The sequence below is a fragment of the Lissotriton helveticus genome, chromosome 5_1 (assembly GCF_964261635.1).
Source record: "Lissotriton helveticus chromosome 5_1, aLisHel1.1, whole genome shotgun sequence".
NCBI lineage: Eukaryota > Metazoa > Chordata > Amphibia > Caudata > Salamandridae > Lissotriton > Lissotriton helveticus.
Window position 1 is genome coordinate 1,648,572,131 of NC_136065.1, and position 24,316 is coordinate 1,648,596,446.

The 24,316-nt window shown below is 46.3% G+C and overlaps 18 non-coding genes across 18 annotated transcripts; 13 read left to right on the forward strand and 5 right to left on the reverse strand.

The window, feature by feature from the left end:
- Positions 1-1,014: 1,014 nt before the first annotated feature.
- TRNAI-UAU (transfer RNA isoleucine (anticodon UAU)) lies at positions 1,015-1,109 on the reverse strand. The gene is made up of 2 exons: positions 1,072-1,109; positions 1,015-1,050 (listed from the first exon to the last, which is right to left on the reverse strand). It is a non-coding gene; the product is annotated as a tRNA-Ile (tRNA).
- Positions 1,110-1,401: 292 nt separating this feature from the next.
- On the forward strand, positions 1,402-1,483 carry TRNAS-GCU (transfer RNA serine (anticodon GCU)). The gene has a single exon. It is a non-coding gene; the product is annotated as a tRNA-Ser (tRNA).
- Positions 1,484-4,231: 2,748 nt separating this feature from the next.
- Positions 4,232-4,313, forward strand: TRNAS-GCU (transfer RNA serine (anticodon GCU)). The gene has a single exon. It is a non-coding gene; the product is annotated as a tRNA-Ser (tRNA).
- A 1,157-nt stretch (positions 4,314-5,470) lies between these two features.
- On the forward strand, positions 5,471-5,542 carry TRNAT-UGU (transfer RNA threonine (anticodon UGU)). Its single transcript has one exon. It is a non-coding gene; the product is annotated as a tRNA-Thr (tRNA).
- Positions 5,543-7,055: 1,513 nt separating this feature from the next.
- TRNAS-GCU (transfer RNA serine (anticodon GCU)) lies at positions 7,056-7,137 on the forward strand. Its single transcript has one exon. It is a non-coding gene; the product is annotated as a tRNA-Ser (tRNA).
- Positions 7,138-8,293: 1,156 nt separating this feature from the next.
- Positions 8,294-8,365, forward strand: TRNAT-UGU (transfer RNA threonine (anticodon UGU)). Its single transcript has one exon. It is a non-coding gene; the product is annotated as a tRNA-Thr (tRNA).
- Positions 8,366-9,496: 1,131 nt separating this feature from the next.
- On the reverse strand, positions 9,497-9,591 carry TRNAV-UAC (transfer RNA valine (anticodon UAC)). The gene is made up of 2 exons: positions 9,554-9,591; positions 9,497-9,532 (listed from the first exon to the last, which is right to left on the reverse strand). It is a non-coding gene; the product is annotated as a tRNA-Val (tRNA).
- Positions 9,592-9,883: 292 nt separating this feature from the next.
- TRNAS-GCU (transfer RNA serine (anticodon GCU)) lies at positions 9,884-9,965 on the forward strand. Its single transcript has one exon. It is a non-coding gene; the product is annotated as a tRNA-Ser (tRNA).
- A 1,116-nt stretch (positions 9,966-11,081) lies between these two features.
- On the forward strand, positions 11,082-11,153 carry TRNAT-UGU (transfer RNA threonine (anticodon UGU)). The gene has a single exon. It is a non-coding gene; the product is annotated as a tRNA-Thr (tRNA).
- A 1,144-nt stretch (positions 11,154-12,297) lies between these two features.
- On the reverse strand, positions 12,298-12,392 carry TRNAV-UAC (transfer RNA valine (anticodon UAC)). The gene is made up of 2 exons: positions 12,355-12,392; positions 12,298-12,333 (listed from the first exon to the last, which is right to left on the reverse strand). It is a non-coding gene; the product is annotated as a tRNA-Val (tRNA).
- Positions 12,393-12,684: 292 nt separating this feature from the next.
- Positions 12,685-12,766, forward strand: TRNAS-GCU (transfer RNA serine (anticodon GCU)). Its single transcript has one exon. It is a non-coding gene; the product is annotated as a tRNA-Ser (tRNA).
- A 1,116-nt stretch (positions 12,767-13,882) lies between these two features.
- Positions 13,883-13,954, forward strand: TRNAT-UGU (transfer RNA threonine (anticodon UGU)). Its single transcript has one exon. It is a non-coding gene; the product is annotated as a tRNA-Thr (tRNA).
- Positions 13,955-15,096: 1,142 nt separating this feature from the next.
- TRNAV-UAC (transfer RNA valine (anticodon UAC)) lies at positions 15,097-15,191 on the reverse strand. The gene is made up of 2 exons: positions 15,154-15,191; positions 15,097-15,132 (listed from the first exon to the last, which is right to left on the reverse strand). It is a non-coding gene; the product is annotated as a tRNA-Val (tRNA).
- Positions 15,192-15,483: 292 nt separating this feature from the next.
- On the forward strand, positions 15,484-15,565 carry TRNAS-GCU (transfer RNA serine (anticodon GCU)). Its single transcript has one exon. It is a non-coding gene; the product is annotated as a tRNA-Ser (tRNA).
- Positions 15,566-16,681: 1,116 nt separating this feature from the next.
- Positions 16,682-16,753, forward strand: TRNAT-UGU (transfer RNA threonine (anticodon UGU)). Its single transcript has one exon. It is a non-coding gene; the product is annotated as a tRNA-Thr (tRNA).
- A 1,169-nt stretch (positions 16,754-17,922) lies between these two features.
- TRNAI-UAU (transfer RNA isoleucine (anticodon UAU)) lies at positions 17,923-18,016 on the reverse strand. Its single transcript has 2 exons — positions 17,980-18,016; positions 17,923-17,958 (listed from the first exon to the last, which is right to left on the reverse strand). It is a non-coding gene; the product is annotated as a tRNA-Ile (tRNA).
- Positions 18,017-18,308: 292 nt separating this feature from the next.
- TRNAS-GCU (transfer RNA serine (anticodon GCU)) lies at positions 18,309-18,390 on the forward strand. The gene has a single exon. It is a non-coding gene; the product is annotated as a tRNA-Ser (tRNA).
- Positions 18,391-19,505: 1,115 nt separating this feature from the next.
- Positions 19,506-19,577, forward strand: TRNAT-UGU (transfer RNA threonine (anticodon UGU)). Its single transcript has one exon. It is a non-coding gene; the product is annotated as a tRNA-Thr (tRNA).
- The last annotated feature ends 4,739 nt before the right edge of the window (positions 19,578-24,316 follow it).

A 24,316-nucleotide genomic window follows, 5' to 3' on the forward strand; every position in this document is an offset into this window, starting at 1 on the left:
GTAAGTGAAGGGTCAGGGATGCAGGTGGGGGCTGTATCGCTCCTCAGCGAGGGTTCAGGAGACAGGAGCTGAATCTGGTGTCCAGGCCCTTTTGAGGCCTAGAAACGGGGACTTTTACTGAATTAACGTGCACACTGTGAAACGTGGCAACATAACTTTACATAGGCCTAATACTCGTAGCTTTCACGAGAACTGGAAACTGGCATACTAGAGTTGGACACGACTAGAATTGCGTCTTTAATCGATCATAAGGGAATACATATGCATATTAATCATGCACATATAACATAAGATGGGGAACACGTAGGGACACAGAACATGGCAAAATTTACTTTTCCACACATAGAGAGAATGTGAGAAAAAGCAGAATCGCTTCATAGATTTGGTGACCTTGGATGGGTGGGCTGGATAAAGAAGTGAACCTGATTTCGGGAAAAGGAGTATCGTGATGGGGATGAGGAAAAGAGAACAAGGACCACATTCACAAGTTAGAGAAATAAATATATTAGGTTGAATGGTTTTAAAAAGGTAACTTTGAGCATGAATTGTTTTTTTAAACTGCAAAGAATAAAAAAAATCAATGTGGGATTGGAGGCACAATCTGAGCAGAAAGCACCATAAGCTGCTATGGTGCAACTCTTATGTTGACTAGAAACATTGATATGATGACGCTCTTCTTTTGATATGTCTTTCATTTACATGTTATTGTTAGTAGCTGATACAGCACTGTTTGCAGCTCCTCAGTATATGGTTATCCCGTGACAACAATGTTTTCATCATATTTATTATTCTACAAATGTATTTTTAAATGCACTGATGTGGTGTTTGCATGCTATGCAAGACGGCACATCATGGAATGTTTATAAGGAGCATCGAATAGGATTGTGATATTTGCACCTGGAAGAGTCGGACACGCAGATCCTGAAAAGAAGTAAAAACTCTCTAGCAAGGGCCGTCTTTACCCTGAGTTTAATCTTTACTTTTAGTGAAATGGTTTATGAAAAACCAGTAAGCTGCTCCAGGTGAGGCTCGAACTCACAACCTCGGCATGCCTCAATGCAAGTACTGCTGTATAAGTACCGCGCGCTAACCTATAGCGCCACTGGAGCTCACTGTTCTCATATCTCCCCAGTTGAGCCATCTAGAGCTGACCAAGGAGATACTGGCACTGCTCCCTTATTCACTGTGCAAGATCGACTCACATGCTAGCATGTTATCATGACTATTAAAAACTACAGTCCTAATGGAACAGATTTGATAATTCTGCTATATCATGTGCTCTGTCTATTGAACACCACATATATTTGCCAGTTCTGACACAGTCTAGGAGAAACTTATGATTATTTGTAATTAGCACATCGTAAGAATTTCCTAAAAAATGCAACATAGTCACCTAAGGCAGACGAGGTGGCCGAGTGGTTAAGGCGATGGACTGCTAATCCATTGTGCTCTGCACGCGTGGGTTCGAATCCCACCTTCGTCGGAACGCCATCAGACACTCTTTTGAAGGTGGGCATGTCTCGTAGTACAATTACACTCTCTTTCAAGACACAGCCATAATCCACTAGAAGGGCCCAACTGACTATTCCATTTTGGCAATTATGTCAAATTAAGGGGTTTTGTGCTTAATTGAAATTAGATCTTTCATGAAGTGTCCAGAGGATTGCCTTTCCCTCACTCCTGGCCTTCTAACTAACCCTGGTCGTAGTGGGCGTAGTGGGGCTCCGCGGAGCTACGCGGAGTGGGCGAGAAGCTACGCCCACTCCCGCACTCCGCGTAGCCCCACTACGCACCTCCCTCCCGCTCTCCCCTACATACATTATTTAAGCAACTACCCTTAATAAAACAATTTTAAAGCACTTACCGTGTCCGGGGCTCGTCCGGGGCTCCCTCTTGGAATAGCGTCGTCCTGGATACCAATGCGCATGCGCGGGCGGCCGCGCATGCGCATTTCTCCCGAGAAAAGCCCATGCGCGGGAGGCCGGGCATGCGCATTGGTATCCAGGAAGGGACGCTATTCCAAGAGGGAGCCCCGGAAGAGCCCCGGACATGGTAAGTGCTTTAAAAATTGTTTTATTAAGGTTAGTTGCTTAAATAATGTATGTAGGGGAGGGCGGGAGGGAGGCAGGTGGCGGCCGAATCGGCTACGCACACGGAGTGGGCGTAGTGTTGCCGGCTACGCTGTCTACGCAAAATGCGTAGAAGGCAACACTACGCCTACTCCGTGGGCGTAGCCGATTCGGACGCCCAGGGTTACTTCTAACCAGTTTGGATAGATAGACTGATAAGAAAGCAGCTCTTACTCCTAAAGTTTCAGCCATCTCAAGTGTATGACTGTTGACATATGTCTGCCCCACAGAGACAGATCACTTCTAATAAGTGAGTTCTCTATCTGTCACTGATTGTGGACATACTAACTAGAGCTATCAGTATGGTCATAAATGTGAATACTCTTATGTTCTCAAATCAAAATGGAGTTTTTCCTACTTCCAAGAAAAGTGTCTTAAGCATGCTCTTCAATTTGTGCACGCATGTAGACATTCAAATGCAACTGCATTTCCATACAGAGTCTCAAAATCATAGATATCTTCATACCGCAGTAAGAATACATGAAGCGATTTACATACTGCAGGCAGGCTGGCCAGGGGTCATGAGTTCAAGCCTCATCAGGGCCTTTTTATATGTGAGTTTCTGTATGTTGTTTCCAAGTCATTCTTTCTAGGAGTCACACCTTGTCTTAAGTTTGCTTATTGACAAGCTTCCCTTTCCTGCTTTCATCGTATCAAGAAGACTTCATGAAAACCATTGAACCATAAACTATCGCCTCACCCCTTCCGATCGCCTGACGAACGCCTGACAAACGCCATTCCCACCCCGCCGGGCAAGCCCCGCCGGGCAAAGCCAAATAAGCCATGCATATTTGAAGTTCCTTTGAAAGTCAGAGCGAGGACTATGACCTCTGTTCCGACTGAGTCTGCATCCACAGAAAGGATGAAATAAGGATCTAGAAATTTCACCAAGGAGATGTGAACTTCATCCCCCTTAAAATACTTTTCCTCCCAGATGCCCCGGCTCTTAGTCAAATGAGGTTAATCTTCAAAACCCCACCCCCACTAACCATAAATATCCGACTCTCCTGCTGTCCATTCAAATGATACAAGGTATCTTGTACATAGAGAGAATGTGAGAAAAAGCAGAATCGCTTCATAGATTTGGTGACCTTGGATGGGTGGGCTGGATAAAGAAGTGAACCTGATTTCGGGAAAAGGAGTATCGTGATGGGGATGAGGAAAAGAGAACATGGACCACATTCACAAGTTAGAGAAATAAATATATTAGGTTGAATGGTTTTAAAAAGGTAACTTTGAGCATGAATTGTTTTTTTAAACTGCAAAGAATAAAAAAAATCAATGTGGGATTGGAGGCACAATCTGAGCAGAAAGCACCATAAGCTGCTATGGTGCAACTCTTATGTTGACTAGAAACATTAATATGATGACGCTCTTCTTTTGATATGTCTTTCATTTACATGTTATTGTTAGTAGCTGATACAGCACTGTTTGCAGCTCCTCAGTATATGGTTATCCCGTGACAACAATGTTTTCATCATATTTATTATTCTACAAATGTATTTTTAAATGCACTGATGTGGTGTTTGCATGCTATGCAAGACGGCACATCATGGAATGTTTATAAGGAGCATCGAATAGGATTGTGATATTTGCACCTGGAAGAGTCGGACACGCAGATCCTGAAAAGAAGTAAAAACTCTCTAGCAAGGGCCGTCTTTAGCCTGAGTTTAATCTTTACTTTTAGTGAAATGGTTTATGAAAAACCAGTAAGCTGCGCCAGGTGAGGCTCGAACTCACAACCTCGGCATGCCTCAATGCAAGTACTGCTGTATAAGTACCGCACGCTAACCGATAGCGCCACTGGAGCTCACTGTTCTCATATCTCCCCAGTTGAGCCATCTAGAGCTGACCAAGGAGATACTGGCACTGCTCCCTTATTCACTGTGCAAGATCGACTCACATGCTAGCATGTTATCATGACTATTAAAAACTACAGTCCTAATGGAACAGATTTGATAATTCTGCTATATCATGTGCTCTGTCTATTGAACACCACATATATTTGCCAGTTCTGACACAGTCTAGGAGAAACTTATGATTATTTGTAATTAGCACATCGTAAGAATTTCCTAAAAAATGAAACATAGTCACCTAAGGCAGACGAGGTGGCCGAGTGGTTAAGGCGATGGACTGCTAATCCATTGTGCTCTGCACGCGTGGGTTCGAATCCCACCTTTGTAGGGAACGCCATCAGACACTCTTTTGAAGGTGGGCATGTCTCGTAGTACAATTACACTCTCTTTCAAGACACAGCCATAATCCACTAGAAGGGCCCAACTGACTATTCCATTTTGGCAATTATGTCAAATTAAGGGGTTTTGTGCTTAATTGAAATTAGATCTTTCATGAAGTGTCCAGAGGATTGCCTTTCCCTCACTCCTGGCCTTCTAACTAACCCTGGTCGTAGTGGGCGTAGTGGGGCTCCGCGGAGCTACGCGGAGTGGGCGAGAAGCTACACCCACTCCCGCACTCCGCGTAGCCCCACTACGCACCTCCCTCCCGCTCTCCCCTACATACATTATTTAAGCAACTACCCTTAATAAAACAATTTTAAAGCACTTACCGTGTCCGGGGCTCGTCCGGGGCTCCCTCTTGGAATAGCGTCGTCCTGGATACCAATGCGCATGCGCGGGCGGCCGCGCATGCGCATTTCTCCCGAGAAATGCGCATGCGCGGGAGGCCGCGCATGCGCATTGGTATCCAGGAAGGGACGCTATTCCAAGAGGGAGCCCCGGAAGAGCCCCGGACATGGTAAGTGCTTTAAAAATTGTTTTATTAAGGTTAGTTGCTTAAATAATGTATGTAGGGGAGGGCGGGAGGGAGGCGGGTGGCGGCCGAATCGGCTACGCTCACGGAGTGGGCGTAGTGTTGCCGGCTACGCTGTCTACGCAAAATGCGTAGAAGGCAACACTACGCCTACTCCGTGGGCGTAGCCGATTCGGACGCCCAGGGTTACTTCTAACCAGTTTGGATAGATAGACTGATAAGAAAGCAGCTCTTACTCCTAAAGTTTCAGCCATCTCAAGTGTATGACTGTTGACATATGTCTGCCCCACAGAGACAGATCACATCTAATAAGTGAGTTCTCTATCTGTCACTGATTGTGGACATACTAACTAGAGCTATCAGTATGGTCATAAATGTGAATACTCTTATGTTCTCAAATCAAAATGGAGTTTTTCCTACTTCCAAGAAAAGTGTCTTAAGCATGCTCTTCAATTTGTGCACGCATGTAGACATTCAAATGCAACTGCATTTACATACAGAGTCTCAAAATCATAGATATCTTCATACCGCAGTAAGAATACATGAAGCGATTTACATACTGCAGGCAGGCTGGCCTTGTAGCTCAGTGGCAGAGCACGGGTCTTGTAAACCAGGGGTCATGAGTTCAAGCCTCATCAGGGCCTTTTTATATGTGAGTTTCTGTATGTTGTTTCCAAGTCATTCTTTCTAGGAGTCACACCTTGTCTTAAGTTTGCTTATTGACAAGCTTCCCTTTCCTGCTTTCATCGTATCAAGAAGACTTCATGAAAACCATTGAACCATAAACTATGGGATCGCCTGACGAACGCCTGACAAACGCCATTCTCACCCCGCCGGGCAAGCCCTGCCGGGCAAAGCTAAATAAGCCATGCATATTTGAAGTTCCTTTGAAAGTCAGAGCGAGGACTATGACCTCTGTTCAGACTGAGTCTGCATCCACAGAAAGGATGAAATAAGGATCTAGAAATTTCACCAAGGAGATGTGAACTTCATCCCCCTTAAAATACTTTTCCTCCCAGATGCCCCGGCTCTTAGGCAAATGAGGTTAATCTTCAAAACCCCACCCCCACTAACCATAAATATCCGACTCTCCTGCTGTCCATTCAAATGATACAAGGTATCTTGTACATAGAGAGAATGTGAGAAAAAGCAGAATCGCTTCATAGATTTGGTGACCTTGGATTGGTGGGCTGGATAAAGAAGTGAACCTGATTTCGGGAAAAGGAGTATCGTGATGGGGATGAGGAAAAGAGAACATGGACCACATTCACAAGTTAGAGAAATAAATATATTAGGTTGAATGGTTTTAAAAAGGTAACTTTGAGCATGAATTGTTTTTTTAAACTGCAAAGAATAAAAAAAATCAATGTGGGATTGGAGGCACAATCTGAGCAGAAAGCACCATAAGCTGCTATGGTGCAACTCTTATGTTGACTAGAAACATTAATATGATGACGCTCTTCTTTTGATATGTCTTTCATTTACATGTTATTGTTAGTAGCTGATACAGCACTGTTTGCAGCTCCTCAGTATATGGTTATCCCGTGACAACAATGTTTTCATCATATTTATTATTCTACAAATGTATTTTTAAATGCACTGATGTGGTGTTTGCATGCTATGCAAGACGGCACATCATGGAATGTTTATAAGGAGCATCGAATAGGATTGTGATATTTGCACCTGGAAGAGTCGGACACGCAGATCCTGAAAAGAAGTAAAAACTCTCTAGCAAGGGCCGTCTTTAGCCTGAGTTTAATCTTTACTTTTAGTGAAATGGTTTATGAAAAACCAGTAAGCTGCGCCAGGTGAGGCTCGAACTCACAACCTCGGCATGCCTCAATGCAAGTACTGCTGTATAAGTACCACTGTTCTCATATCTCCCCAGTTGAGCCATCTAGAGCTGACCAAGGAGATACTGGCACTGCTCCCTTATTCACTGTGCAAGATCGACTCACATGCTAGCATGTTATCATGACTATTAAAAACTACAGTCCTAATGGAACAGATTTGATAATTCTGCTATATCATGTGCTCTGTCTATTGAACACCACATATATTTGCCAGTTCTGACACAGTCTAGGAGAAACTTATGATTATTTGTAATTAGCACATCGTAAGAATTTCCTAAAAAATGAAACATAGTCACCTAAGGCAGACGAGGTGGCCGAGTGGTTAAGGCGATGGACTGCTAATCCATTGTGCTCTGCACGCGTGGGTTCGAATCCCACCTTTGTCGGAACGCCATCAGACACTCTTTTGAAGGTGGGCATGTCTCGTAGTACAATTACACTCTCTTTCAAGACACAGCCATAATCCACTAGAAGGGCCCAACTGACTATTCCATTTTGGCAATTATGTCAAATTAAGGGGTTTTGTGCTTAATTGAAATTAGATCTTTCATGAAGTGTCCAGAGGATTGCCTTTCCCTCACTCCTGGCCTTCTAACTAACCCTGGTCGTAGTGGGCGTAGTGGGGCTCCGCGGAGCTACGCGGAGTGGGCGAGAAGCTACGCCCACTCCCGCAATCCGCGTAGCCCCACTACGCACCTCCCTCCCGCTCTCCCCTACATACATTATTTAAGCAACTACCCTTAATAAAACAATTTTAAAGCACTTACCGTGTCCGGGGCTCGTCCGGGGCTCCCTCTTGGAATAGCGTCGTCCTGGATACCAATGCGCATGCGCGGGCGGCCGCGCATGCGCATTTCTCCCGAGAAATGCGCATGCGCGGGAGGCCGCGCATGCGCATTGGTATCCAGGAAGGGACGCTATTCCAAGAGGGAGCCCCGGAAGAGCCCCGGACATGGTAAGTGCTTTAAAAATTGTTTTATTAAGGTTAGTTGCTTAAATAATGTATGTAGGGGAGGGCGGGAGGGAGGCGGGTGGCGGCCGAATCGGCTACGCTCACGGAGTGGGCGTAGTGTTGCCGGCTACGCTGTCTACGCAAAATGCGTAGAAGGCAACACTACGCCTACTCCGTGGGCGTAGCCGATTCGGACGCCCAGGGTTACTTCTAACCAGTTTGGATAGATAGACTGATAAGAAAGCAGCTCTTACTCCTAAAGTTTCAGCCATCTCAAGTGTATGACTGTTGACATATGTCTGCCCCACAGAGACAGATCACATCTAATAAGTGAGTTCTCTATCTGTCACTGATTGTGGACATACTAACTAGAGCTATCAGTATGGTCATAAATGTGAATACTCTTATGTTCTCAAATCAAAATGGAGTTTTTCCTACTTCCAAGAAAAGTGTCTTAAGCATGCTCTTCAATTTGTGCACGCATGTAGACATTCAAATGCAACTGCATTTACATACAGAGTCTCAAAATCATAGATATCTTCATACCGCAGTAAGAATACATGAAGCGATTTACATACTGCGGGCAGGCTGGCCTTGTAGCTCAGTGGCAGAGCACGGGTCTTGTAAACCAGGGGTCATGAGTTCAAGCCTCATCAGGGCCTTTTTATATGTGAGTTTCTGTATGTTGTTTCCAAGTCATTCTTTCTAGGAGTCACACCTTGTCTTAAGTTTGCTTATTGACAAGCTTCCCTTTCCTGCTTTCATCGTATCAAGAAGACTTCATGAAAACCATTGAACCATAAACTATGGGATCGCCTGACAAACGCCATTCTCACCCCGCCGGGCAAGCCCTGCCGGGCAAAGCTAAATAAGCCATGCATATTTGAAGTTCCTTTGAAAGTCAGAGCGAGGACTATGACCTCTGTTCAGACTGAGTCTGCATCCACAGAAAGGATGAAATAAGGATCTAGAAATTTCACCAAGGAGATGTGAACTTCATCCCCCTTAAAATACTTTTCCTCCCAGATGCCCCGGCTCTTAGGCAAATGAGGTTAATCTTCAAAACCCCACCCCCACTAACCATAAATATCCGACTCTCCTGCTGTCCATTCAAATGATACAAGGTATCTTGTACATAGAGAGAATGTGAGAAAAAGCAGAATCGCTTCATAGATTTGGTGACCTTGGATGGGTGGGCTGGATAAAGAAGTGAACCTGATTTCGGGAAAAGGAGTATCGTGATGGGGATGAGGAAAAGAGAACATGGACCACATTCACAAGTTAGAGAAATAAATATATTAGGTTGAATGGTTTTAAAAAGTTAACTTTGAGCATGAATTGTTTTTTTAAACTGCAAAGAATAAAAAAAATCAATGTGGGATTGGAGGCACAATCTGAGCAGAAAGCACCATAAGCTGCTATGGTGCAACTCTTATGTTGACTAGAAACATTAATATGATGACGCTCTTCTTTTGATATGTCTTTCAGTTAAATTTTACTGTAAGTAGCTGATACAGCACTGTTTGCAGCTCCTCAGTATATGGTTATCCCGTGACAACAATGTTTTCATCATATTTATTATTCTACAAATGTATTTTTAAATGCACTGATGTGGTGTTTGCATGCTATGCAAGACGGCACATCATGGAATGTTTATAAGGAGCATCGAATAGGATTGTGATATTTGCACCTGGAAGAGTCGGACACGCAGATCCTGAAAAGAAGTAAAAACTCTCTAGCTTTACTAGAGCTACTTTACTTTTAGCGAAATGGTTTATGAAAACCCAGTAAGCTGCTCCAGGTGAGGCTCAAACTCACAACCTCAGCATGCCTCAATGCAAGTACTGCTGTGTAAGTACCGCGCGCTAACCAATTGCGCCACTGGAGCTCACTGTTCTCATACCTCCCCAGTTGAGCCATCTAGAGCTGACCAAGTAGATACTGGCACTGCTCCCTTATTCACTGTGCAAGATCGACTCACATGCTAGCATGTTATCATGACTATTAAAAACTACAGTCCTAATGGAACAGATTTGATAATTCTGCTATATCATGTGCTCTGTCTATTGAACACCACATATATTTGCCAGTTCTGACACAGTCTAGGAGAAACTTATGATTATTTGTAATTAGCACATCGTAAGAATTTCCTAAAAAATGAAACATAGTCACCTAAGGCAGACGAGGTGGCCGAGTGGTTAAGGCGATGGACTGCTAATCCATTGTGCTCTGCACGCGTGGGTTCGAATCCCACCTTCGTCGGAATGCCATCTGACACTCTTTTGAAGGTGGGCATGTCTCGTAGTACAATTACACTCTCTTTCAAGACACAGCCATAATCCACTAGAAGGGCCCAACTGACTATTCCATTTTGGCAATTATGTCAAATTAAGGGAAGTGTTTTGTGCTTAATTGAAATTAGATCTTTCATGAAGTGTCCAGACGATTGCCTTTCCCTCACTCCTGGCTTTCTAACTAACCCTGGTCGTAGTGGGCGTAGTGGGACTCCGCGGAGCTACGCGGAGTGGGCAAGAAGCTACGCCCACTCCCGCACTCCGCGTAGCCCCACTACGCACCTCCCTCCCGCTCTCCCCTACATACATTATTTAAGCAACTACCCTTAATAAAACAATTTTAAAGCACTTACCGTGTCCGGGGCTCGTCCGGGGCTCCCTCTTGGAATAGCGTCGTCCTGGATACCAATGCCCATGCGCGGGAGGCCGCGCATGCGCATTGGTATCCAGGAAGGGACGCTATTCCAAGAGGGAGCCCCGGAAGAGCCCCGGACATGGTAAGTGCTTTAAAAATTGTTTTATTAAGGTTAGTTGCTTAAATAATGTATGTAGGGGAGGGCGGGAGGGAGGCGGGTGGCGGCCGAATCGGCTACGCCCACGGAGTGGGCGTAGTGTTGCCGGCTACGCTGTCTACGCAAAATGCGTAGAAGGCAACACTACGCCTACTCCGTGGGCATAGCCGATTCGGACGCCCAGGGTTACTTCTAACCAGTTTGGATAGATAGACTGATAAGAAAGCAGCTCTTACTCCTAAAGTTTCAGCCATCTCAAGTGTATGACTGTTGACATATGTCTGCCCCACAGAGACAGATCACTTCTAATAAGTGAGTTCTCTATCTGTCACTGATTGTGGACATACTAACTAGAGCTATCAGTATGGTCATAAATGTGAATACTCTTATGTTCTCAAATCAAAATGGAGTTTTTCCTACTTCCAAGAAAAGTGTCTTAAGCATGCTCTTCAATTTGTGCACGCATGTAGACATTCAAATGCAACTGCATTTCCATACAGAGTCTCAAAATCATAGATATCTTCATACCGCAGTAAGAATACATGAAGCGATTTACATACTGCAGGCAGGCTGGCCTTGTAGCTCAGTGGCAGAGCACTGGTCTTGTAAACCAGGGGTCATGAGTTCAAGCCTCATCAGGGCCTTTTTATATGTGAGTTTCTGTATGTTGTTTCCAAGTCATTCTTTCTAGGAGTCACACCTTGTCTTAAGTTTGCTTATTGACAAGCTTCCCTTTCCTGCTTTCATCGTATCAAGAAGACTTCATGAAAACCATTGAACCATAAACTATGGCCTCACCCCTTCCGATCGCCTGACAAACGCCATTCTCACCCCGCCGGGCAAGCCCTGCCGGGCAAAGCTAAATAAGCCATGCATATTTGAAGTTCCTTTGAAAGTCAGAGCGAGGACTATGACCTCTGTTCAGACTCAGTCTGCATCCACAGAAAGGATGAAATAAGGATCTAGAAATTTCACCAAGGAGATGTGAACTTCATCCCCCTTAAAATACTTTTCCTCCCAGATGCCCCGGCTCTTAGGCAAATGAGGTTAATCTTCAAAACCCCACCCCCACTAACCATAAATATCCGACTCTCCTGCTGTCCATTCAAATGATACAAGGTATCTTGTACATAGAGAGAATGTGAGAAAAAGCAGAATCGCTTAATAGATTTGGTGACCTTGGATGGGTGGGCTGGATAAAGAAGTGAACCTGATTTCGGGAAAAGGAGTATCGTGATGGGGATGAGGAAAAGAGAACATGGACCACATTCACAAGTTAGAGAAATAAATATATTAGGTTGAATGGTTTTAAAAAGTTAACTTTGAGCATGAATTGTTTTTTTAAACTGCAAAGAATAAAAAAAATCAATGTGGGATTGGAGGCACAATCTGAGCAGAAAGCACCATAAGCTGCTATGGTGCAACTCTTATGTTGACTAGAAACATTAATATGATGACGCTCTTCTTTTGATATGTCTTTCAGTTAAATTTTACTGTAAGTAGCTGATACAGCACTGTTTGCAGCTCCTCAGTATATGGTTATCCCGTGACAACAATGTTTTCATCATATTTATTATTCTACAAATGTATTTTTAAATGCACTGATGTGGTGTTTGCATGCTATGCAAGACGGCACATCATGGAATGTTTATAAGGAGCATCGAATAGGATTGTGATATTTGCACCTGGAAGAGTCGGACACGCAGATCCTGAAAAGAAGTAAAAACTCTCTAGCTTTACTAGAGCTACTTTACTTTTAGTGAAAAGGTTTATGAAAACCCAGTAAGCTGCTCCAGGTGAGGCTCAAACTCACAACCTCGGCATGCCTCAATGCAAGTACTTCTGTGTAAGTACCGCACGCTAACCGATTGCGCCACTGGAGCTTACTGTTCTCATACCTCCCCAGTTGAGCCATCTAGAGCCGACCAAGTAGATACTGGCACTGCTCCCTTATTCACTGTGCAAGATCGACTCACATGCTAGCATGTTATCATGACTATTAAAAACTACAGTCCTAATGGAACAGATTTGATAATTCTGCTATATCATGTGCTCTGTCTATTGAACACCACATATATTTGCCAGTTCTGACACAGTCTAGGAGAAACTTATGATTATTTGTAATTAGCACATCGTAAGAATTTCCTAAAAAATGAAACATAGTCACCTAAGGCAGACGAGGTGGCCGAGTGGTTAAGGCGATGGACTGCTAATCCATTGTGCTCTGCACGCTTGGGTTCGAATCCCACCTTCGTTGGAACGCCATCAGACACTCTTTTGAAGGTGGGCATGTCTCGTAGTACAATTACACTCTCTTTCAAGACACAGCCATAATCCACTAGAAGGGCCCAACTGACTATTCCATTTTGGCAATTATGTCAAATTAAGGGAAGTGTTTTGTGCTTAATTGAAATTAGATCTTTCATGAAGTGTCCAGAGGATTGCCTTTCCCTCACTCCTGGCCTTCTAACTAACCCTGGTCGTAGTGGGCGTAGTGGGACTCCGCGGAGCTACGCGGAGTGGGCGAGAAGCTACGCCCACTCCCGCACTCCGCGTAGCCCCACTACGCACCTCCCTCCCGCTCTCCCCTACATACATTATTTAAGCAACTACCCTTAATAAAACAATTTTAAAGCACTTACCGTGTCCGGGGCTCGTCCGGGGCTCCCTCTTGGAATAGCGTCGTCCTGGATACCAATGCCCATGCGCGGGAGGCCGCGCATGCGCATTGGTATCCAGGAAGGGACGCTATTCCAAGAGGGAGCCCGGGAAGAGCCCCGGACATGGTAAGTGCTTTAAAAATTGTTTTATTAAGGTTAGTTGCTTAAATAATGTATGTAGGGGAGGGCGGGAGGGAGGCGGGTGGCGGCCGAATCGGCTACGCCCACGGAGTGGGCGTAGTGTTGCCGGCTACGCTGTCTACGCAAAATGCGTAGAAGGCAACACTACGCCTACTCCGTGGGCGTAGCCGATTCGGACGCCCAGGGTTACTTCTAACCAGTTTGGATAGATAGACTGATAAGAAAGCAGCTCTTACTCCTAAAGTTTCAGCCATCTCAAGTGTATGACTGTTGACATATGTCTGCCCCACAGAGACAGATCACTTCTAATAAGTGAGTTCTCTATCTGTCACTGATTGTGGACATACTAACTAGAGCTATCAGTATGGTCATAAATGTGAATACTCTTATGTTCTCAAATCAAAATGGAGTTTTTCCTACTTCCAAGAAAAGTGTCTTAAGCATGCTCTTCAATTTGTGCACGCATGTAGACATTCAAATGCAACTGCATTTCCATACAGAGTCTCAAAATCATAGATATCTTCATACCGCAGTAAGAATACATGAAGCGATTTACATACTGCAGGCAGGCTGGCCTTGTAGCTCAGTGGCAGAGCACTGGTCTTGTAAACCAGGGGTCATGAGTTCAAGCCTCATCAGGGCCTTTTTATATGTGAGTTTCTGTATGTTGTTTCCAAGTCATTCTTTCTAGGAGTCACACCTTGTCTTAAGTTTGCTTATTGACAAGCTTCCCTTTCCTGCTTTCATCGTATCAAGAAGACTTCATGAAAACCATTGAACCATAAACTATGGGATCGCCTGACGAACGCCTGACAAACGCCATTCTCACCCCGCCGGGCAAGCCCTGCCGGGCAAAGCTAAATAAGCCATGCATATTTGAAGTTCCTTTGAAAGTCAGAGCGAGGACTATGACCTCTGTTCAGACTGAGTCTGCATCCACAGAAAGGATGAAATAAGGATCTAGAAATTTCACCAAGGAGATGTGAACTTCATCCCCCTTAAAATACTTTTCCTCCCAGATGCCCCGGCTCTTAGGCAAATGAGGTTAATCTTCAAAACCCCACCCCCACTAACCATAAATATCCGACTCTCCTGCTGTCCATTCAAATGATACAAGGTATCTTGTACATAGAGAGAATGTGAGAAAAAGCAGAATCGCTTCATAGATTTGGTGACCTTGGATGGGTGGGCTGGATAAAGAAGTGAACCTGATTTCGGGAAAAGGAGTATCGTGATGGGGATGAGGAAAAGAGAACATGGACCACATTCACAAGTTAGAGAAATAAATATATTAGGTTGAATGGTTTTAAAAAGTTAACTTTGAGCATGAATTGTTTTTTTAAACTGCAAAGAATAAAAAAAATCAATGTGGGATTGGAGGCACAATCTGAGCAGAAAGCACCATAAGCTGCTATGGTGCAACTCTTATGTTGACTAGAAACATTAATATGATGACGCTCTTCTTTTGATATGTCTTTCAGTTAAATTTTACTGTAAGTAGCTGATACAGCACTGTGTGCAGCTCCTCAGTATATGGTTATCCCGTGACAACAATGTTTTCATCATATTTATTATTCTACAAATGTATTTTTAAATGCACTGATGTGGTGTTTGCATGCTATGCAAGACGGCACATCATGGAATGTTTATAAGGAGCATCGAATAGGATTGTGATATTTGCACCTGGAAGAGTCGGACACGCAGATCCTGAAAAGAAGTAAAAACTCTCTAGCTTTACTAGAGCTACTTTACTTTTAGTGAAATGGTTTATGAAAACCCAGTAAGCTGCTCCAGGTGAGGCTCAAACTCACAACCTCGGCATGCCTCAATGCAAGTACTGCTGTGTAAGTACCGCGCGCTAACCGATTGCGCCACTGGAGCTCACTGTTCTCATACCTCCCCAGTTGAGCCATCTAGAGCTGACCAAGTAGATACTGGCACTGCTCCCTTATTCACTGTGCAAGATCGACTCACATGCTAGCATGTTATCATGACTATTAAAAACTACAGTCCTAATGGAACAGATTTGATAATTCGGCTATATCATGTGCTCTGTCTATTGAACACCACATATATTTGCCAGTTCTGACACAGTCTAGGAGAAACTTATGATTATTTGTAATTAGCACATCGTAAGAATTTCCTAAAAAATGAAACATAGTCACCTAAGGCAGACGAGGTGGCCGAGTGGTTAAGGCGATGGGCTGCTAATCCATTGTGCTCTACACGTGTGGGTTCGAATCCCACCTTCGTCGGAACGCCATCAGACACTCTTTTGAAGGTGGGCATGTCTCGTAGTACAATTACACTCTCATTCAAGACACAGCCATAATCCACTAGAAGGGCCCAACTGACTATTCCATTTTGGCAATTATGTCAAATTAAGGGAAGTGTTTTGTGCTTAATTGAAATTAGATCTTTCATGAAGTGTCCAGACGATTGCCTTTCCCTCACTCCTGGCCTTCTAACTAACCCTGGTCGTAGTGGGCGTAGTGGGACTCCGCGGAGCTACGCGGAGTGGGCGAGAAGCTACGCCCACTCCCGCACTCCGCGTAGCCCCACTACGCACCTCCCTCCCGCTCTCCCCTACATACATTATTTAAGCAACTACCCTTAATAAAACAATTTTAAAGCACTTACCGTGTCCGGGGCTCGTCCGGGGCTCCCTCTTGGAATAGCGTCGTCCTGGATACCAATGCCCATGCGCGGGAGGCCGCGCATGCGCATTGGTATCCAGGAAGGGACGCTATTCCAAGAGGGAGCCCCGGAAGAGCCCCGGACATGGTAAGTGCTTTAAAAATTGTTTTATTAAGGTTAGTTGCTTAAATAATGTATGTAGGGGAGGGCGGGAGGGAGGCGGGTGGCGGCCGAATCGGCTACGCCCACGGAGTGGGCGTAGTGTTGCCGGCTACGCTGTCTACGCAAAATGCGTAGAAGGCAACACTACGCCTACTCCGTGGGCGTAGCCGATTCGGACGCCCAGGGTTACTTCTAACCAGTTTGGATAGATAGACTGATAAGAAAGCAGCTCTTACTCCTAAAGTTTCAGCCATCTCAAGTGTATGACTGTTGACATATGTCTGCCCCACAGAGACAGATCACTTCTAATAAGTGAGTTCTCTATCTGTCACTGATTGTGGACATACTAACTAGAGCTATCAGTATGGTCATAAATGTGAATACTCTTATGTTCTCAAATCAAAATGGAGTTTTTCCTACTTCCAAGAAAAGTGTCTTAAGCATGCTCTTCAATTTGTGCACGCATGTAGACATTCAAATGCAACTGCATTTCCATACAGAGTCTCAAAATCATAGATATCTTCATACCGTAGTAAGAATACATGAAGCGATTTACATACTGCAGGCAGGCTGGCCTTGTAGCTCAGTGGCAGAGCACTGGTCTTGTAAACCAGGGGTCATGAGTTCAAGCCTCATCAGGGCCTTTTTATATGTGAGTTTCTGTATGTTGTTTCCAAGTCATTCTTTCTAGGAGTCACACCTTGTCTTAAGTTTGCTTATTGACAAGCTTCCCTTTCCTGCTTTCATCGTATCAAGAAGACTTCATGAAAACCATTGAACCATAAACTATGGCCTCACCCCTTTCGATCGCCTGACGAATGCCTGACAAACGCCATTCTCACCCCGCCGGGCAAGCCCTGCCGGGCAAAGCTAAATAAGCCATGCATATTTGAAGTTCCTTTGAAAGTCAGAGCGAGGACTATGACCTCTGTTCAGACTGAGTCTGCATCCACAGAAAGGATGAAATAAGGATCTAGAAATTTCACCAAGGAGATGTGAACTTCATCCCCCTTAAAATACTTTTCCTCCCAGATGCCCCGGCTCTTAGGCAAATGAGGTTAATCTTCAAAACCCCACCCCCACTAACCATAAATATCCGACTCTCCTGCTGTCCATTCAAATGATACAAGGTATCTTGTACATAGAGAGAATGTGAGAAAAAGCAGAATCGCTTCATAGATTTGGTGACCTTGGATGGGTGGGCTGGATAAAGAAGTGAACCTGATTTCGGGAAAAGGAGTATCGTGATGGGGATGAGGAAAAGAGAACATGGACCACATTCACAAGTTAGAGAAATAAATATATTAGGTTGAATGGTTTTAAAAAGTTAACTTTGAGCATGAATTGTTTTTTTAAACTGCAAAGAATAAAAAAAATCAATGTGGGATTGGAGGCACAATCTGAGCAGAAAGCACCATAAGCTGCTATGGTGCAACTCTTATGTTGACTAGAAACATTAATATGATGACGCTCTTCTTTTGATATGTCTTTCAGTTAAATTTTACTGTAAGTAGCTGATACAGCAGTGTTTGCAGCTCCTCAGTATATGGTTATCCCGAGACAACAATGTTTTCATCATATTTATTATTCTACAAATGTATTTTTAAATGCACTGATGTGGTGTTTGCATGCTATGCAAGACGGCACATCATGGAATGTTTATAAGGAGCATCGAATAGGATTGTGATATTTGCACCTGGAAGAGTCGGACACGCAGATCCTGAAAAGAAGTAAAAACTCTCTAGCAAGGGCCGTCTTTCCCCTGAGTTTAATCTTTACTTTTAGTGAAATGGTTTATGAAAAACCAGTAAGCTGCTCCAGGTGAGGCTCGAACTCACAACCTCGGCATGCCTCAATGCAAGTACTGCTGTATAAGTACCGCGCACTAACCATTGCGTCACTGGAGCTCACTGTTCTCATACCTCCCCAGTTGAGCCATCTAGAGCTGACCAAGTAGATACTGGCACTGCTCCCTTATTCACTGTGCAAGATCGACTCACATGCTAGCATGTTATCATGACTATTAAAAACTACAGTCCTAATGGAACAGATTTGATAATTCTGCTATATCATGTGCTCTGTCTATTGAACACCACATATATTTGCCAGTTCTGACACAGTCTAGGAGAAACTTATGATTATTTGTAATTAGCACATCGTAAGAATTTCCTAAAAAATGAAACATAGTCACCTAAGGCAGACGAGGTGGCCGAGTGGTTAAGGCGATGGACTGCTAATCCATTGTGCTCTGCACGCGTGGGTTCGAATCCCACTTTCGTCGGAACGCCATCAGTCACTCTTTTGAAGGTGGGCATGTCTTGTAGTACAATTACACTCTCTTTCAAGACACAGCCATAATCCACTAGAAGGGCCCAACTGACTATTCCATTTTGGCAATTATGTCAAATTAAGGGAAGTGTTTTGTGCTTAATTGAAATTAGATCTTTCATGAAGTGTCCAGAGGATTGCCTTTCCCTCACTCCTGGCCTTCTAACTAACCCTGGTCGTAGTGGGCGTAGTGGGGCTCCGCGGAGCTACGCGGAGTGGGCGAGAAGCTACGCCACTCCCGCACTCCGCGTAGCCCCACTACGCACCTCCCTCCCGCTCTCCCCTACATACATTATTTAAGCAACTACCCTTAATAAAACAATTTTAAAGCACTTACCGTGTCCGGGGCTCGTCCGGGGCTCCCTCTTGGAATAGCGTCGTCCTGGATACCAATGCCCATGCGCGGGAGGCCGCGCATGCGCATTGGTATCCAGGAAGGGACGCTATTCCAAGAGGGAGCCCCGGAAGAGCCCCGGACATGGTAAGTGCTTTAAAAATTGTTTTATTAAGGTTAGTTGCTTAAATAATGTATGTAGGGGAGGGCGGGAGGGAGGCGGGTGGCGGCCGAATCGGCTACGCCCACGGAGTGGGCGTAGTGTTGCCGGCTACGCTGTCTACGCAAAATGCGTAGAAGGCAACACTACGCCTACTCCGTGGGCGTAGCCGATTCGGACGCCCAGGGTTACTTCTAACCAGTTTGGATAGATAGACTGATAAGAAAGCAGCTCTTACTCCTAAAGTTTCAGCCATCTCAAGTGTATGACTGTTGACATATGTCTGCCCCACAGAGACAGATCACTTCTAATAAGTGAGTTCTCTATCTGTCACTGATTGTGGACATACTAACTAGAGCTATCAGTATGGTCATAAATGTGAATACTCTTATGTTCTCAAATCAAAATGGAGTTTTTCCTACTTCCAAGAAAAGTGTCTTAAGCATGCTCTTCAATTTGTGCACGCATGTAGACATTCAAATGCAACTGCATTTCCATACAGAGTCTCAAAATCATAGATATCTTCATACCGCAGTAAGAATACATGAAGCGATTTACATACTGCAGGCAGGCTGGCCTTGTAGCTCAGTGGCAGAGCACTGGTCTTGTAAACCAGGGGTCATGAGTTCAAGCCTCATCAGGGCCTTTTTAGGTTTTGCCTAGCGAAAGCTGCGCTCTGCGCAGCTTTTCGCGCAGGCGAAATCCTGTTGAGAACTGTAGGGTGCTTTGGGTCGGCCCTCGTCATTGATTGGCTGGCTCCGTAAACGGAGCCTTGCCATTGGACGAGGGGCCTGTCCGTCAATGCCGGACCAGACACGGGGGCGTTCCTGACATTCTTTGCCTTTTGCCGACGTCACGCGACGCCGGGAACGCCCCCGAGTCTGTTCCGGCATTGCCGGCACCTCCCTTGCTCTACTGTCATCACCACAACACTGCGCCCATTTTATCCCAAGCTAAACACTCGGAGAGGCGCAGTGACCGGGTCTTTGAAGGCCGCTCTCCCAATGAAAACAAGTTTTCAGAGTGCAGAGTGGAGCTTCAGAGTGGAGCTTCAGAGTGGAGCTTCAGAGTGGAGCTTCAGAGTGGAGCTTCAGAGTGGAGCTGCAGAGTGCAGAGTGGAGCTTCAGAGTGCAGATTCAGAGTGGAGCTTCAGAGTGCAGAGTGGAGCTTCAGAGTGGAGCTTCAGAGTGCAGAGTGGAGCTTCAGAGTGCAGAGTGGAGCTTCAGAGTGGAGCTTCAGAGTGCAGAGTGGAGCTTCAGAGTGGAGCTTCAGAGTGCAGAGTGGAGCTTCAGAGTGGAGCTTCAGAGTGCAGAGTGGAGCTTCAGAGTGGAGCTTCAGAGTGCAGAGTGGAGCTTCAGAGTGGAGCTTCAGAGTGGAGCTTCAGAGTGGAGCTTCAGAGTGCAGATTCAGAGTGGAGCTTCAGAGTGCAGAGTGGAGCTTCAGAGTGGAGCTTCAGAGTGGAGCTTCAGAGTGCAGATTCAGAGTGGAGCTTCAGAGTGCAGAGTGGAGCTTCAGAGTGGAGCTTCAGAGTGCAGAGTGGAGCTTCAGAGTGGAGCTTCAGAGTGGAGCTTCAGAGTGGAGCTTCAGAGTGGAGCTTCAGAGTGGAGCTTCAGAGTGCAGCTTCAGAGTGCAGCTTCAGAGTGGAGCTTCAGAGTGCAGAGTGGAGCTTCAGAGTGCAGATTCAGAGTGGAGCTTCAGAGTGCAGAGTGGAGCTTCAGAGTGGAGCTTCAGAGTGCAGAGTGGAGCTTCAGAGTGGAGCTTCAGAGTGCAGAGTGGAGCTTCAGAGTGGAGCTTCAGAGTGCAGAGTGGAGCTTCAGAGTGGAGCTTCAGAGTGGAGCTTCAGAGTGGAGCTTCAGAGTGGAGATTCAGAGTGGAGCTTCAGAGTGGAGATTCAGAGTGGAGCTTCAGAGTGCAGAGTGGAGCTGCAGATTCAGAGTGGAGCTGCAGAGTGCAGATTCAGAGTGCAGAGTGGAGCTTCAGAGTGCAGATTCAGAGTGGAGCATCAGAGTGCAGATTCAGAGTGGAGCTTCAGAGTGCAGAGTGGAGCTTCAGAGTGCAGATTCAGAGTGGAGCTTCAGAGTGCAGAGTGGAGCTTCAGAGTGCAGATTCAGAGTGGAGCTTCAGAGTGCAGAGTGGAGCTTCAGAGTGGAGCTTCAGAGTGCAGAGTGGAGCTCCAGAGTGCAGAGTGGAGCTTCAGAGTGGAGCTTCAGAGTGCAGAGTGGAGCTTCAGAGTGCAGAGTGGAGCTTCAGAGTGGAGCTTCAGAGTGCAGAGTGGAGCTTCAGAGTGCAGAGTGGAGCTTCAGAGTGCAGAGTGGAGCTTCAGAGTGCAGAGTGGAGCTTCAGAGTGCAGAGTGGAGCTTCAGAGTGCAGAGTGGAGCTTCAGAGTGGAGCTTCAGAGTGCAGAGTGGAGCTTCAGAGTGCAGAGTGGAGCTTCAGAGTGGAGCTTCAGAGTGGAGCTTCAGAGTGCAGATTCAGAGTGGAGCTTCAGAGTGCAGAGTGGAGCTTCAGAGTGGAGCTTCAGAGTGCAGAGTGGAGCTTCAGAGTGGAGCTTCAGAGTGGAGCTTCAGAGTGGAGCTTCAGAGTGGAGCTTCAGAGTGGAGCTTCAGAGTGGAGCTTCAGAGTGCAGCTTCAGAGTGCAGCTTCAGAGTGGAGCTTCAGAGTGCAGAGTGGAGCTTCAGAGTGCAGATTCAGAGTGGAGCTTCAGAGTGCAGAGTGGAGCTTCAGAGTGGAGCTTCAGAGTGCAGAGTGGAGCTTCAGAGTGGAGCTTCAGAGTGCAGAGTGGAGCTTCAGAGTGGAGCTTCAGAGTGCAGAGTGGAGCTTCAGAGTGGAGCTTCAGAGTGGAGCTTCAGAGTGGAGCTTCAGAGTGGAGCTTCAGAGTGGAGCTTCAGAGTGGAGCTTCAGAGTGGAGCTTCAGAGTGCAGAGTGGAGCTTCAGAGTGCAGAGTGGAGCTTCAGAGTGCAGAGTGGAGCTTCAGAGTGGAGCTTCAGAGTGGAGCTTCAGAGTGGAGCTTCAGAGTGGAGCTTCAGAGTGGAGCTTCAGAGTGGAGCTTCAGAGTGGAGATTCAGAGTGGAGCTTCAGAGTGGAGATTCAGAGTGGAGCTTCAGAGTGGAGATTCAGAGTGGAGCTTCAGAGTGCAGAGTGGAGCTGCAGATTCAGAGTGGAGCTGCAGAGTGCAGATTCAGAGTGCAGAGTGGAGCTTCAGAGTGCAGATTCAGAGTGGAGCATCAGAGTGCAGATTCAGAGTGGAGCTTCAGAGTGCAGAGTGGAGCTTCAGAGTGCAGATTCAGAGTGGAGCTTCAGAGTGCAGAGTGGAGCTTCAGAGTGCAGATTCAGAGTGGAGCTTCAGAGTGCAGAGTGGAGCTTCAGAGTGGAGCTTCAGAGTGCAGAGTGGAGCTCCAGAGTGCAGAGTGGAGCTTCAGAGTGGAGCTTCAGAGTGCAGAGTGGAGCTTCAGAGTGCAGAGTGGAGCTTCAGAGTGGAGCTTCAGAGTGCAGAGTGGAGCTTCAGAGTGCAGAGTGGAGCTTCAGAGTGCAGAGTGGAGCTTCAGAGTGCAGAGTGGAGCTTCAGAGTGCAGAGTGGAGCTTCAGAGTGCAGAGTGGAGCTTCAGAGTGGAGCTTCAGAGTGGAGCTTCAGAGTGGAGCTTCAGAGTGGAGCTTCAGAGTGGAGCTTCAGAGTGGAGCTTCAGAGTGGAGCTTCAGAGTGGAGCTTCAGAGTGGAGCATCAGAGTGCAGAGTGGAGCTTCAGAGTGCAGAGTGGAGCTTCAGAGTGCAGATTCAGAGTGGAGCTTCAGAGTGCAGAGTGGAGCTTCAGAGTGCAGAGTGGAGCTTCAGAGTGCAGATTCAGAGTGGAGCTTCAGAGTGCAGAGTGGAGCTTCAGAGTGCAGAGTGGAGCTTCAGAGTGCAGATTCAGAGTGCAGAGTGGAGCTTCAGAGTGGAGCTTCAGAGTGCAGATTCAGAGTGGAGCTTCAGAGTGCAGCTTCAGAGTGCAGAGTGGAGCTGCAGATTCAGAGTGGAGCTGCAGAGTGCAGATTCAGAGTGCAGAGTGGAGCTTCAGAGTGCAGATTCAGAGTGGAGCTTCAGAGTGCAGATTCAGAGTGGAGCATCAGAGTGCAGATTCAGAGTGGAGCTTCAGAGTGCAGAGTGGAGCTTCAGAGTGCAGATTCAGAGTGGAGCTTCAGAGTGCAGATTCAGAGTGGAGCTTCAGAGTGCAGCTTCAGAGTGCAGAGTGGAGCTGCAGATTCAGAGTGGAGCTGCAGAGTGCAGATTCAGAGTGCAGAGTGGAGCTTCAGAGTGCAGATTCAGAGTGCAGAGTGGAGCTTCAGAGTGCAGATTCAGAGTGGAGCATCAGAGTGCAGATTCAGAGTGGAGCTTCAGAGTGCAGAGTGGAGCTTCAGAGTGCAGATTCAGAGTGGAGCTTCAGAGTGCAGAGTGGAGCTTCAGAGTGCAGATTCAGAGTGGAGCTTCAGAGTGCAGAGTGGAGCTTCAGAGTGCAGATTCAGAGTGGAGCTTCAGAGTGCAGAGTGGAGCTTCAGAGTGCAGATTCAGAGTGGAGCTTCAGAGTGCAGAGTGGAGCTTCAGAGTGGAGCTTCAGAGTGGAGCTTCAGAGTGGAGCTTCAGAGTGGAGCTTCAGAGTGGAGCTTCAGAGTGGAGCTTCAGAGTGGAGCTTCAGAGTGGAGCTTCAGAGTGGAGCTTCAGAGTGGAGCTGCAGAGTGCAGAGTGGAGCTTCAGAGTGCAGATTCAGAGTGGAGCTTCAGAGTGCAGAGTGGAGCTTCAGAGTGGAGCTTCAGAGTGCAGAGTGGAGCTTCAGAGTGCAGAGTGGAGCTTCAGAGTGGAGCTTCAGAGTGCAGAGTGGAGCTTCAGAGTGGAGCTTCAGAGTGCAGAGTGGAGCTTCAGAGTGGAGCTTCAGAGTGCAGAGTGGAGCTTCAGAGTGGAGCTTCAGAGTGCAGAGTGGAGCTTCAGAGTGGAGCTTCAGAGTGGAGCTTCAGAGTGGAGCTTCAGAGTGCAGATTCAGAGTGGAGCTTCAGAGTGCAGAGTGGAGCTTCAGAGTGGAGCTTCAGAGTGGAGCTTCAGAGTGCAGATTCAGAGTGGAGCTTCAGAGTGCAGAGTGGAGCTTCAGAGTGGAGCTTCAGAGTGCAGAGTGGAGCTTCAGAGTGGAGCTTCAGAGTGGAGCTTCAGAGTGGAGCTTCAGAGTGGAGCTTCAGAGTGGAGCTTCAGAGTGCAGCTTCAGAGTGCAGCTTCAGAGTGGAGCTTCAGAGTGCAGAGTGGAGCTTCAGAGTGCAGATTCAGAGTGGAGCTTCAGAGTGCAGAGTGGAGCTTCAGAGTGGAGCTTCAGAGTGCAGAGTGGAGCTTCAGAGTGGAGCTTCAGAGTGCAGAGTGGAGCTTCAGAGT